Source organism: Octopus bimaculoides, chromosome 9, assembly GCF_001194135.2.
Source record: "Octopus bimaculoides isolate UCB-OBI-ISO-001 chromosome 9, ASM119413v2, whole genome shotgun sequence".
Taxonomy (NCBI): Eukaryota; Metazoa; Mollusca; class Cephalopoda; order Octopoda; family Octopodidae; genus Octopus; species Octopus bimaculoides.
In genome coordinates this window covers 81,968,993-81,976,048 of record NC_068989.1, presented here as the reverse complement: position 1 = coordinate 81,976,048, position 7,056 = coordinate 81,968,993, and the positions used below count along the sequence as shown (strand labels likewise).

The 7,056-nt window shown below is 37.7% G+C and overlaps 1 protein-coding gene and 1 long non-coding RNA gene across 9 annotated transcripts in view; one reads left to right on the top strand and one right to left on the bottom strand.

Annotated features, from left to right (window-relative positions):
• LOC106877701 (rho GTPase-activating protein 21) overlaps nt 1-7,056 on the top strand; it is a 373,680-nt gene that overhangs the window by 316,626 nt on the left and 49,998 nt on the right. The gene's annotated exons all lie outside the window — the stretch shown is intronic.
• LOC128248744 (uncharacterized) overlaps nt 53-7,056 on the bottom strand; it is a 64,142-nt gene continuing 57,138 nt past the window's right edge. Inside the window, exon 2 of the long non-coding RNA XR_008264933.1 lies at nt 53-349. This is a non-coding gene — a long non-coding RNA (uncharacterized LOC128248744). The remainder of the gene's footprint in view (nt 350-7,056) is intronic.

The window sequence follows — 7,056 nt, the reverse complement described above, 5'->3', positions numbered from 1 at the left end:
ATATATATATATATATATATATATATATAAAGACAAGGCATAAACAATGATCATTACATATATTTCTTTATTGAAGTTTATTTGACTTATAGTTGTTTCCAGTAGTAATTATAGGTTCATTATTGATAGATTTGTTCAATCAGCCCATTGATCGGTTCAGAATAATTGAACAACCTAGAAAATTAATGCTATTTTTGTCTGAATCATTTCTTATGGATCCTTTTATCATCATCTTTTTGTCCACTGAATCAGTTCTTCTTCCAATTTACTACCCTCCACATCTTGCTGGTATGTTCCATTTTTGATACCATACCACATATTTAGAAGTTCTAACGACCAATTTTACAAACTAAAAGAAAAATTACAACATTTAAGTGACAGAATACTAAAGACCACTTCCTGTGTCATCAACAACAACAACATTAGTGAATATATTCCATAAAATCAATCATTTTTGTTTACTGTCAGTGAAGCTCAAAGTTCTCCTGCCCTCTTCAGTTCAATTTACCTCAATACTCAACCATAACCACAACAATCTACCCCAAGGGTCGGGAAACTTTTTAGTGTGGCAGGCAAAAATTTCCAATGGCAAAGGTCCACAAGCGGACCTCAAGTTCTAACTCTTATATGTGGAAATTTTGTATATATCTATGTATAATTCGATATACATTAAATTAACATATAACATCTTCGTTAACACCACCCCTGAATTTAGGACATTTATATTTCTTATGCGGTATTCTATATTTTTCAGCTAAAGTGTAGTTGGGCTCAGGGAGATGGTACAAACCTAGCAATATGTGTTTTATAGTGAAAACAAAATTTCCATTCAAATGGCAAATACCGGACGATTTCTGTTCGAGTCTAACCGTTTTAAGTCACAGTGGAAACACGACCTATGTCGCAAATAGGCATATGAATATTGTATAAATTTTATGATTGAAAAAATTATTATATTTTGTACATAAGAATACATCAGCCTGCGGGCGCAACAGAATGTGCTCGCAGGCGCAATTGCACCCATAGGCAGGGGTTTCCCCACCCCTGATCTACCCCAACATTACACCGGTTACCACACAGCAAAACTACATTATTTATTTGATACTCGATCCCAACATGACCCACCTTACATACCAACTTATCCTAGCACTTTGTTTAATTAACGCTAAGACTTTAAAACTACTACAGCTGTAACTAGTTAAAGATTACATACAGTTTACTATAACTAGTAAACATTGCAATGACTACTACAGTGACTTGATGGTAATGACTTGTTAGTACAATAATAACACTGACGACTGCTGCTTCCATTTTTGTAGTGGGTAATTATATAACAGTAAAGCAACATTAGAAGTACTCAAGGAAGTCCCATTATGGATCTTATAACAGTGAACATGACCTTGGTGGTCAATGCTGTGGCTATCAACACTAGCAGGTTGCCTCCCTGGTCACCGCTGTCACCAACAAACTATGGGTTCCCATCACTAAACTTTCATCTTTGGTTTCATTTGCTGATGAGATGTACTGTATTTTCCAGCATCCAAGTTGATGTAATGTATAGTGTATACATGTTTTGTAAACATTCAAACATGGTCATTATCTTTCCAATTTTTTCTGCATTTCACATAGAATTTTTGGTCCTCCAAAGTCGTCTTTAAGTCAACTTGCTATTTTTGGTTGTAAATTTTGGTCTAAAAGTTTCACCTTATATACTAGGAAATATGGTAGTTTTTCAGTTTATTTTCCTGACAAATTGTTGTAAAACTAGTGTCTGGAGGTAAACACATGCAAAAGCAGAGTTTGACGGTAAACCGATATCTCAGATAATGACTGGTTGAACTCACTACCTCCAGGATCAATACTACTCTCATCACCACCACCACAATTACCACCAGCTTAACCATCCCTACCAACACGACTACTACTACCGCCACTAACACAAGTACCAACACCATCAGCATTCCTACTAGTACTGTTACCACCACCACAACCATCACTACTACTACTACCACCACCACCACCACCACCACTTCTTTGATAACTTTGGAAACATGGAAACAATTGTCCAAGCATGTGAATACTTTAGGGAAGGGGCCACTTTCAGAACATAGGGCTTGAGAAGGAATATGATACAAAAGAATATGCCAGGAATATGATACAAAAGAATTCAAAGCCACAGTTTTGGGTGTTTCAACACTAGTAATAAAATAATAATAATAATAATAATAATGAACTGAAGTGTTAGCGCTGTCTTAGTAATTTCTTTGAGTCAAAATCAGAATTATAATGCTAAATGTTAGTCCTTTTTACTGAGTTCTTTCGTATGTAAACCCATTGTATTAACCTAAATATATGAATTAAGTTTCACTTCAGTGCATTTGCTATGATTTGGAATTCAGATATATTCAGCCAAGTTACTGTTTATTATATGATCAGTCCCTGTTCTAAAAAACCTATGATTAAAGGTATTCCATCTGTGACCATCCTGTCTTTTGCTCAGAGTTTATCTAGGACTACATTATTTAATGTATTCTTTAATAATAGGTCATGTGACTCTGTAGTTGTTCTCTCACAACATCAATCTGAGACATGTTTGAAATATGAGAGGATGAAGGGTAGCATCTGTAACCTTTTGCACAGCCCACAGAATTTGTGGGAAGAAGAGAAGACTAGTAACATGGCTTCAATACATGCAGAACTAATGGTGTCCAAGAATCAGAAGGTGGTGTTAAATTAGAAGATAGAACAGAAGTGTCCCCACCTCACAACATCCAATAGGCTTCAACATGGCTTCTGTCTATAAAATTCCACTTGAAAAGTTTTGGTTGATCTCTGCAGTTGGATAGAACTTAAAACTGTAGTTGTGAAACAAATATCTAGACCACACAGCTACTTGTGCACCCCTAAATAGAAGTGCAAATGCCTTTATGGGCGTGGGGCAAGTTTGTACCTAGAAGACTAAGTATTTTTCTTTAAAAAAATTAAGTCAAATACTCTCAATTAATTAATGACTTCTGGAGATATCTGGGATAGATAGTTAGCCTAAGTGTCAGCTGATAATAATCATTACCGTATATTAATTTCTTTCTTTCTCTTTGTCTGTCTGTTTCTCCATCACCCTTACTCTGTCTCTCTTTTTCTTACACTACTGTTTCAGTTACAATATTAGCATAATTTATTATTAATTACCCAAGAGATTTTGTTTTAATGAGAGACACATGTAATTGTTGTTACAACTGTCGTTGTTGCTGCTACTTCAGTAATGAAGTTGATGTAGACGGTTACCAGTTTGGCTAGTTTTTTGGCAGTCCTCCGTTCAAATGCTACCTTTTACTCCTTCATGGTCAATAAAATAAATATCAAATAAAATAGTGGTTTCAGTTAAACTGTGAATGTAAAGTTTATTTTGACTGGGGTTTCATGTTTTCTATAACAGCTTATTCAACTGGTTTGCTTCATTAAACTGTGAGGTGAAAATAAGTCTGAGCCAGCTTCAGTTTACAATAAATTTGACTGTACTTTCAGTATTGGGTCACCCCCATCAGGAAATATTCCTTTCACATGCTTAAAGTAGTTTTAAAATAACAACTTCATTTTAGTACACACACTCACATATGCACAAAAGGGGTAAGGGGCTATAATAGGTGGAGTGTGATGGCAGTTAGAGTGTGTTGAGAATAATGGCAAATATGAAGAGGTGTTGAGATGGAGTATAGCAGGAGAGGGTGCGATGGTTGAAGGTACAGACAAGAGAAGTTCAGTGAAAATAGTATGCCATGGGATGATAATGCAAATGGGAAATGGAAGTGGTTCCGGTGGGGAGGGCATTAACTGGAAGAGTAAAGAAAGTGGGGGATGTAGTATGCACTGATTCTGCTCTCAAGTGATTGCAGCAGCTGAGTAACGCTGTAGATAGGAGAATGATGTGTATTCAGGGATAAATTGTAGGTGAATGCTTGACAAGATGGAAAGGGTGGAGGGACAGGGTTACATGCATACAAGCATAGCCAAAGTAATTTTAGGACATCATATGTTGCTGTGATGGACAGATCTTTTCAAGTATAGTGAATCATCAATCCTCTCAGTCCTTTGTCATCTCATCTGTAAAGCTCAACATCGTGAGATCAGCCTTCGTTATTTCATCCCATGTTTCCCACAAGTTCCATCCACTTTAAGCAACTGGTATTTCTTTATACAGCTGTTCTCATCCATGTGCATCATATGACTAAATCAGCACAGTCTCCTCTCTTGCACACTACATTTGATTGCTTTTATGCTCAATTTTTCTCTCACTACCATAGCACTTGATCACACATGCACACTGACATTGCACACCCAACAGAGCACACTAGCTTCATTCCTGTCTAGTCTTCACATATTCTCTGCATTTAGAACCGAATAGATATATATTATGTACAATATATACATATAATTTGTTGAGGTAGGCTTTCTACAGCCAGATACTGTTCCTGTAACTAATACTTATCTGTTTCCAAGAGAAGGTAATATTTCCCATAACCAGACATGTTTTCCATGGAAAACTGGAAATGAATATTACTTGTATGATGGTGTTGCTTATTTACAACTGTCAATGGTACCAAGACAAAGGTATACACACACACACACACACATACATATACAAACATAGTTACATCTATATACAAGGGTTGTTAAAGAGTTCCTGGCTTCAAGGGTATCACAAAAGACCTAGTTGGAGGTGCAACCTTCCGACTTCTTTTACAGAGCTTAGAAAATCTGAAGGACCGCTGCAATAAGTGTGTGAATCTGAGAGGGAAATGCGTTGAATAAAATCCTTAATTAACTGCTCCTCCTGTATTTTCTTTTACCCAAAGCCAGGAACTTTCAGCACCCCCTCATACATATATATATATATATATTCGATGAGCTTCTTTCAGTTTCTGTCTACCAATTGACTCAGAAAACTTTGCTCAGCCTATGGCTCCTCTTTTCTCAATTTGAGTAGCCATGCAGCTCCTCTACAAGAACCTGTACCCACTTCTCTCATGTTTTAACCCCTTATCTCCCTTGCATAAATCCACCCCACTCCCTCAGTGTTTGTGGTCTAGCAAACTGCATGGATAAAAGCACCCGATTCATGCAGTAAGGTGGCTGACATTGGGAAGGGCATCAAATCATAGAAACCATGCCAAAGCAGACACTGGATTGCAATAGTCCTTGTACTCCTCAGATCCTACGAAACCATCCATCACATGCCAGCATGGAACATGGACATTAAATAATGACGGTGTATGTATGGACATTGGTCAACTCAAGGGTCCAATAGATGACATTTGCTCAAAGTACAACCTATTCAATTTGAACCTGAAACCATCTGATTACAAAGTGATTGAGCTTCTTAATCATACAGCTATGTATTTAAATGTGTGTGTGTGTGTGTGTTTTCAAATAGAACAAACCATGTACTCAGAGCCTGAAGAGTGCTTGGTGGCACAAGGTATATGATAAAAATCTGCCTAACCACATATCTAAATGGCAAGAAACCATTAGTAGCTCTTATTTTAATACTGTGTACATTTAATGATATATGTATGTAGGTGTGTATCCATCCATCTATTCATCCTTCCATCCCATGCCTCCCTTTCTTTCAATATCATCACCCACATCTATTTCTCTTTTTCATCTCTCCTTCCCCTCATACCTTCCACCCACCTTGACCATAATGCAAGATATCACTGGATCCCAACTACACAACCCACCTTATCACCTTTGCTACATTGCCCCTCCCTTTCTCACTAACCTGAAACACTGTACCCACTCCCCTCTCCATTCCATATTTATGCTTTTTACTCTTGCAGGTTGTGAGGCAACCTCACAAGTGCTGATGCTATCAGAAAAAGCACCCAGTACACCCTGTAAAATAGCTGGCATTAGGAATGGCATCCAGCTGTAGAAACTGTGCCAAAATAGAGATATTAGTACATGATGCACTTCTCCAGCTTTTGGATTTTGTCAAATCATCCAATTCCTGTCTGCATGAAAAGCAGATGTAAAATGATGATTACGGTGATGATAACATGTGTATAGGTATATGTGTGTATATGCATGTATGTATGTGTGTAGAGAGAACAATATACTCTCTTTCTCTCTCTCTCTTTCTCTCTCTTGCGATGACAAGTGACTATTCTCTGACAAAAAGTAAATTTATTTGTACTTCTTCAATTAGTAACAATGGAAGATGTATGAGTACCACTACATTCTGTAATTCTAAATCTATTGCTGATAATATGGGATGGTTACATACATGTGTGTGTGTGTGTAGACTGGCATTTGGAAAGTTATGTCTAGCAGGATATAGTAATGTTTGTGACAGGGGAATTCCTTGTTTTACCAACTTCCTCCTGTCTTTGACAGAATTCTTCTCTGCCAACCCTTTCTGTCTGCTGATTTTGTAGCATGTAGGAGTAGGCTACTCCCTAATTGCCCCTCTCTTTCTCTCTCTCTCTCTCTCTCTCTCTCTTCCCCCCACCACCCCTCCCTGTCTGACAAGACGTTATGTAACCCATTGGGTGGGAGATAAGATAAAATAAGGGAGTAGATTCCTCATTTCTATCTCATCATTCTTGACTCCAGTTATGGCTACGCTAATCCCTACTACCATTCTTACTCAAACTTGATTCTAGCACTCACACACACACACACACACTCACACTCACACTCACGTCGCCAAGGCCACTCTGTCAACATGTCACTCATCAACTGCCCATCAACTGCACACATAAAACATGTTTGATGTGCACTACCAGACTGTTGCTCTTTTATCCAAGTGTCTATTATTGCTATGGTTACCTACACACCCTTTCTATCTGCCTGTTGATCTTTTATCTCTACCTCTCCCTCAAGTCTCTTTCATCATCATCATCCCCCTATCTCTCTCTCTCATCTCCCTTTCTTTCCCTCTATCTCATCATCATACCATATTGATATAATTACCTTTTATCTGTATCTAAATAGATTTTTCCATCACTCCCTACTCCTGCCACTGACTCTGCTGTCCACTCCAATCCAACCCCCCCC